Here is a 7,742-nt window from a genome sequence, read left to right as displayed (position 1 = left end):
AAAAAAAAAACTACAAAAAACCTTTAATATTAAATCTGCTTTCCCTTCTGCTCCTGACTACAAATCAATGATTTGCTAATTTGACTGTTAGCTATGTAGAAACAAGGTAGCATTACCCAAACAGGAATTGTCCTCCTGTGTCATTCTTCAGTTTCCTCAGTTATCCAAAAACAATAGCTAAGCATTTCAAAATAATCTGTGAATGAATACATGTAACTCACTAGCTCTTTATAACACTAAGAAGGATAAGCCTCAGAGCCAAAGCAAATGATTACATTGCTGATGCTGATACAGAAGCTGAAACGTGATTTCATGCAGGCTTGGGTGCAGTGAACTGAAAGCCTCTTACTCACATGTTTACTCATTTATAGCAGGAGTTAGCACCTCACTGGGGGGCCTTTGCTTGATTTCTTTACCAACAGTAACAGTCACATGTTTTCTGACATTAAAATTTCTTTCAGTGCTCCTTTCTAACCACTCAGTTAGATTAGTCATAGATGCTGTAAAACAATTACTAATTTAACCTGAAGTCCAGCATGGACACAACTTTAGATGTCTGGGACTGGAGTGCCCAGGGCCCAGCAGGTCCTGCCCAGGGAGCGGGCACCAGCTCTGAGCTGATGGTGCTACTGGCCAGGATCTGCTGGTAGGAAAACCGTGGTGTGTTAAGGGACGCAGCCAGGAAGCCTCAGCAGTGGCCTCTGCGCTGAACTAGAAGAAAGGCTGAGAGACACCCCAGGACCCAATCTTGGCCGTGCCTCATTCTGACCTGCCAGGGTCCCGGGCCCCACCTTTGCCATGGAGCTGACATAGCCCTGGCCTGGGGGTGACAGGTCCATGGCAGATCACTGACTGGCTTTGGTCCAGCTCTGCTTGCTGCCACTGGGAGAGGAGCAATGGGGCTTCTGGGGCAAGCCCCCTGCCCTGCTGCCTCCCACAGTTCTGGCTCCTTAATCCTTATGCCTACACACTTGTTTTGCCGCTAGGTCTCTTCTACATACACTTGTAGTTGCTCATAATCTTTATGGTTTTGGTACAAACACAAGACCTGTCTCAGACCTATTTTCAGATGCACTGCCATAATCCTAACATCTGCAAAACTCTCATTTGCAAGGAACTAATCTAGAAAAAGACTCACAGAGAAGCTGAGAAATCAAGGCACCTCTGGAGATCCTCTGGCCCAAATTGCTGCTAAGAGCATGATGCTCAGAGCCCAGTTTTGTCTTCTGAAGAATAAATACTTCATCGGATATTTATACATTGGATAAGACTTCTCTGAGCATTTCCTTCTCCAGGCTGCACTATTGCAGCTCTCTCAGCCTCTCCCCAGATGACAGAGGCTTCAGTTCCTCAGTCATCTTAGTGGCCCTTCACTAGACAGTCCAGTAAGCTCATGTCTTCCTTGTAGTGGGGAGAACAGAGCTGGACCCAGCACTCCACGTGTCTCACCAGCGTTGAGTTGAAGGGAAGGATCACTTCCTTCAACTATCTGTTCTGCCTAATGCAGCTCAGGATGCTGTTGGTCTCTTTTGCCACCAGGATTTGCCTGGTTCATGATCAGCTTGATGTTCAACCGGGACTCCCGGGTTCTTTTCTGCCAAGATGCCCTTCTCAGGGCCAGGACTTTGTTCAACTCTATCAAAACTGTGTTGGCCATCCCTTCGTTCTACCGAAGTCCCTCTGAACAGCAACACATTCATCAAAAACTTATCCCAAGAGGCCTGTACTCCTGCCCAGAAAAGAAGTGGAGTCTTCTAACAAGTCCTGTTCTTTAGCAGAATTATAGCACAATACAGGATGGTGCTCTGGAGGACTGCGAAGAATAAATATAGTCTTCCTTAGACTTGGTAACAATCAGAAGGCATATGGCGTTGCATCTTATAAGACATTATTGGTGGAATTCTAACAGCAAGAAGTAATAAAGTGCTAAGTAAACCCAATTTCCAGTCATTTGAATTTATGAGGACCTCATATTTGGGATACTTGCCCTTTTTGTATGCTTATCTTGTCATTAAATTTTGTATGGAATATATATTACAAATAGCATAACAGACTCTAGGAGAAAAGAATGTATTGCAAGGATGTCATTTTGTTGAAGTGTTTTGGAGGACACTGGAAACCGCAGAAAAGAAATCTGAGTTGCCTGTGATGTTACAGGGATGCTGAGATTGCTAGAACAGCCCTGATATGCATAGATGCTTATTTATTTTTTATATCAAATGGACTTTTAAAAGCTTTTTGTGGTGCTGTAAAATGAAAAGTCATTCATCTATTTCCTACTCTTCCTGTCTTCTTAACCGTGCAGAAATATATTCCAGACTCATAGGGCAGAGTAATAGCTGCATGAATTTAAAATCACTTAATTTCCACAGATATAACGGGAACTGGAATTTTCCTAAAAGTTGTTAGACTCTCATTTAAGAATGGGATTCTTCCACGAGCTATTTGTTTTTCTGCCAGGATGTTAGCTTGGATATTCTCATATTCGATTCCAGTGAGAAACAAAATTACTCAGATCTGTACAGGAATTTCTTATTATGTTGCCCCACAAAGGGCATATCATTTTCAGTTTCAAGATTTACCAGTGTCTTAAATAACTTGCAGACTCATGTCCTGCAACACTGGGGTTCTGTAGTAACTTTTGCATAAGGAAGAACTGCAGAACTAATGCACTCAGTTTGTTTTTATACATTTCCTCTTCTTAGTTTTTCTTTCTGTTTGCATTTGTGTTAGCACCACAGAAGAAATTAAGAGAGATAAAAAGCTCAGAACCAGAAAAAAAAAAAAAAAGTGTGCCATGTTCATAAATCATTTGGAGGCCACAAATCAAACTAAAATGGACACAACAAAATGATAGTGTAAGTCTCACACGCAGTCAGCTATCCTTACTGCAGGTTATAAAACAGCAATAACACTTGCAATTACTTTATAATATTTGTCTTTAATCAACAGCACACTTGTGCAGTCTACAGTGATTCAGGTTATTGCCTTCGCAGATGCAAAAGGGTTCTTTCTGAACAATTCACAAGACAATTAGAAGACACATAAAATCCTATCAGTGTTTGGGAAGAGAGTGCAGCAAATCATAAATTAATCTCTGAAAGCACAAGCCATTTAGATGCGAGTGATCAGTCATTCAGAACACTAAATGTTCCAATGTCATTGTGCTGCAATAATAAAGGATTATAAAAAAATTTAAAATATTTGACTTGAGTTAATGTATTACAAATCAATACCCAAACACACTTGGAAATAGCCCAAGTGTACATGTAATGAATGTGATGCAAATTCATATAATGCAGCAAGGTATTTCCTAGTGAAGTTTGACTGACGTGAAGATTTTGCAACTCAGTGTTTCTTTGGGGAGGCAGTTAGGAGCAGAGGCATCCAGCAGGGTTAGGGATCATTACAAAGCAACACACTTGGCTCCTTGGGAACATTACTCATCAGTACTGCCAGACCCACTCCTTTGGCTGATGAAGAGGCAACTTTAATGGGCTCAAAAGTAAGGCTAGCCCAGCCATATATGGCTGAAAGGAGTGCTGCTCCTGGCAGAATGACTGGAAGGGAGAAATAGCTGAATATGCTGGAAAACATTGCATAATTCCCCAAAGCAGCTATTGCTTCTTTGTGCCATTAGAAGCTTCAAAATTTAGATGGTAAAACAAGTCCCAGGGATAAAAGGAGGAGGGACAGACTGTTGTTTTCTTGCTATCGAAATAGCCTTTTCAGCGCAGAACAACAGAATGTGTGGTATTCACCATTTATCAGGAGACGAAGAAAAGTCATAGGGCAGAAAATGTTGATTAATGAGGACATTGGATATGTGTCTGACTTAGCATTTTAGAAACCTCCTTTGTTTACCATTGTTTGCTTTGTTTAATGACAAAGAGACCACTAATAAACAAGTTAAGTTTATGTGAAAGAGTGACGTACAGGGAAATGCTCTAATGTATGTACATCCAACCAGGCAAGCCAAAAGGTTGGACATCTGTGCTTTAGAGCAAGGTACAATATAGTTGCATAATGTACAGCATGGCAAAAATCACATGTGAACGGGTAGTAAATGATACTTTATTTTTTTCCCTTTGCTTGTTTCAAGTTCTGTATTTAAAAATATCTTTACTTGTCTTGTACTATATACTTAAAAAAAAAAAGAAGTCTCTAGACGTGCATGCTGTTCCTAAAATTAGGGACAGCATGCATAAATACTATAATACTATAATATCGATGAAAGCTTCTTTCAAGAAAACAATACAGTGCCATGGTTACTGTGCAACCCACAGCTCCGCTTCCTTCTATTTTTTTAAGCCATGAGTTTTTAATCGAGATTTTAGATCTTATCAAGCTGGAATCCTTGTTTTACTCACAATTTGTCCTGCTCTCGGGCTGCAGAATATATGACAATTGTTTCATCCCAGAAAGGTTCTCATTTTAATACCTCTTTTCTTCAGGATGCAGGAACAGAATTCCTGAAGGGCTGACAATTAATTGCATACTTGTCTATGACATCCTTCAGAAAAACAGATGACTATTTACTGCTAGAGGTGAAAGTAGATGTGATATAAAATGTTAAAAGTACTTCTATTCTACAAAAGGTTTAAAAACTTTTCATGAAAACTGAGTGTCACTTAGCTTAACAGAGAGTTAAGAACTTCAGTCAGCAGATGGGTGCCTGCTGCTATTCCAGTGAGTACCTAACTGTTTATACAAGCAGGAATATTTCCAAAAAGTGGGACTTAACTTTTTATCCATCACATATACAAAAAATAGATGAGCAGAGATTTGAATTTGTCTTCAAATCCTCCTAAGGTACCTGGACAGTAGATCTACTACCTCCACTAATGCGTCTCTTTCTGTCTAGAGATTCCACCTTGGAACTGAGATACCTTTCCCAGCTAATTATTAAACTATATCCTTAAAAAATGAAGAAAAAGTCTACAATAACTCTAAGGTTGTGCAATGCGTTCTACTCAGGGACTCAACAAGAATTTATTCTCTTCCAATCTAACTGTGACATTTCTTGTACTCTGATCAAAGAGTCTTTTTTAAGTTTTTCATTGTCCTCAGGAGATTCTGGCTTTGAGCCTTCACAAATAAACTATGCAATGCATCTAAAATCAAGAAAGAAAGCATGACATAATTATTAAGATAAATATTGTCTCTTAATCCTCATAAGGAATTTTTTGTCTATAGACTTTTCTAGTTATTTCTGGATCAACTGCTATTAAATTAAAAATGTATGGTCCAATACTACATATTCAAACAATTTGTGGCAAGTATTTATAAATTACTACAGAAAAATTACCCGCCTTCCAAAGAAAGGTAGATGAAAATGTGTGACTGTTTGAAAGTTAGCCTACCATGATTTGCCCTGTCTCTGTTGTCCAGTCAAACTGCAGGGTAAGTGATGAATTCCAGGCATCCACGTAGTTTGTGTCTGGTTGGGAAATTCCTTCATTCCTTAAAAATGAATTTAACAATTGTTAAAGTTGACCCTTTCACTGTACTAGAGTTTGTGAATCAGATTTCACATTTCTTTTTTCCTGTGAAAGAGCTACATCCTGGGGAGTCCGCTACTTTATCTACCATTTGCACCAAGCTATTTGGAAGAAACCAAACTGATATCTTTGTTCATGAGAATAATAGAGAATCCTACAGAGGATTTCATCATCAGAGATCAAAGCATTAGAATTAGGCGTCAAGACACTGAAGAAAATGTTGAAGATGTGCCAACCTTAGCAGCATTAGGATTAGGAGTCAAATCAAAGTTCTGTGAGTCATCCATACATGTGTGAGCTTCAGATGTTAAAGCAGTTTGTGCCTGCTAGGCTGTGGCAGATAGTAAGAGAAATTCAGCCCTTTTGGACACCTTTTTGTCCTAGCTGCCTACAAGAAAATGCAAAAGATCAGATGCAAGCATCCTGAGGAAGGCATCTTACGCTCAGGCAACCTAGGAGTTTGCCACTACTTTTTGTTCACACCGTGGAAATTTTAATTGGTATTGTTTTCCTATAAAGTTGAGGCCATTTGTCATTCTGAAGAATATTCTAATCTAAGATGGAAATAGTTTCTAAAATTTGTATCTTTCTCATCATTTATTTAGTAAAATATTTTTAAAGTTGCAGCTGAGTCATGAATTGTCCTTTTATTGCTATTGTTTGAACCTAATTGGATAGAGCTCCTTGTTGTGCTGCTGAATGAATTACACCATACAGTTTCATTTCTGAATATAAATAAATCATTACGTTTGTGAATTATGCATCTATAATTCAATATAGATGTTCTGATGATTTACACCAGAAGGTAAACTTGAAATGGAAAATAAATAAATGGCAAAATAAATTACAGTTCCACAATTTAAAATGTACCTTTTGTTCTAAATATAGGTTTCTCTGAATTTCTTCTTCATAGCACAATTCATTATCAACATCATCATAGCACAAGCACTGACAACATATGCAACAATAGTGTTTGTCTCACTGTTGCAATTGCTCTTGGTTTGGAGGAGGGTGAATTGTTAGTGGCTGAGAGTTCTAAAGATTCAGGTCTGACAGACCTGACAGACTCAGCTAGGCATGAAACATACAGGATCCACCAATGGCCATTTGTTGCCAGGATCTTTGCCAACTCTCAAATACCCAAGGTGTTTTGCATCTGATGGTATCAAAGAATTTGAATTTCTGAGAAGTTCAAAGTCCTTAGACCTGTTGGAGTGCATCCAGAGAAGGGCCACAAAAAATGGCCCCAAGAAATGGAACACCTCTCCTACAAGGACAAGCTGGGAGAGCTGGTGCTGTTCAGCCTGGAGAAGAGAAGGCTCTGAAGTGACCTGATATTGGCCTTTCACTATCTTAAGGGGGAGCTACAGGAAAGAAGGGTCTTTAGTAAGGGTCTGTGGTAACAGAACAAGGGGAAATGGTTTCAAGCTCAAGAGGGTAGATTTAGGTTAGAGATAAGGAAAAAATCTTCTACACTGAGAGTGGTGAGGCACTGGAACAGGTGGCTTAGTGATGTGGTTGATGCCCCATCCCTTGAGACTTTCAAGGTGAGGTTGGATCAGGCCCTGATCTAGCTGTGGTATCCCTGTTCATTGCAGGGTACTCGGGCTAGATAGCCTTCAGAGGTCCCTTCCAACTCTAAGAATCCTATGATTCTGTGAAAGTCCTTCTGTTTAAATCCTGGTGATCTCAATGTCCTGTCTCAAGAGCCATTCAGGAGAACACTGATTTTTAGACCCCAGCCTCCCTCCCGACCAGCCCAGCTGCCATTTTTACAAGTTGTTTCTAAAGCACTGATAACCATGCCTCTGCTCTGATGGCACTGTGGTTCCAGTCAAATGGCAGGCATTAATCCAACGTGAATATTCTGAGCAGCTTTATCCTCTTTCTGTATACACATCACTGAAAATCACTGAGGTGAAAATGAAGGCACTACCAAACACCACCACCGTGATCCTAGCTTTGGGAGTGAGGCCAGAAACAGAACCATCCTTCTTCATCCCTGTGGAAGCCCCCTCCCTGGAAGCACCCAAGGCCAGGCTGGATGGGGCTTTGAGCAACCTAGTCTAGTGAGAAGTATCACTGCATAGCAGGGGGTTGGAACTAAATGATCTCAAAGGTCCCTTCCAACCCAAACCATTCTATGATTCTATGATTCATTTTCAGGGTGGAACATGAGGATTTTAGGGTTCCAGCCCGTGAAACGCTTTTTGCCAGGCGGGCGAGACACCGCAGACGAAG

At 40.2% G+C, this 7,742-nt stretch overlaps 1 pseudogene; it reads right to left on the bottom strand.

Annotated features, from left to right (window-relative positions):
- LOC104914728 overlaps nucleotides 1-1,657 on the bottom strand; it is a 15,012-nt pseudogene extending 13,355 nt beyond the window's left edge.
- Nucleotides 1,658-7,742: the final 6,085 nt, after the last annotated feature.

This window comes from Meleagris gallopavo, chromosome 1 (assembly GCF_000146605.3).
Source record: "Meleagris gallopavo isolate NT-WF06-2002-E0010 breed Aviagen turkey brand Nicholas breeding stock chromosome 1, Turkey_5.1, whole genome shotgun sequence".
In the NCBI taxonomy this organism is placed as follows: Eukaryota; Metazoa; Chordata; class Aves; order Galliformes; family Phasianidae; genus Meleagris; species Meleagris gallopavo.
This window is presented reverse-complemented; position numbering and strand designations above follow the sequence as displayed.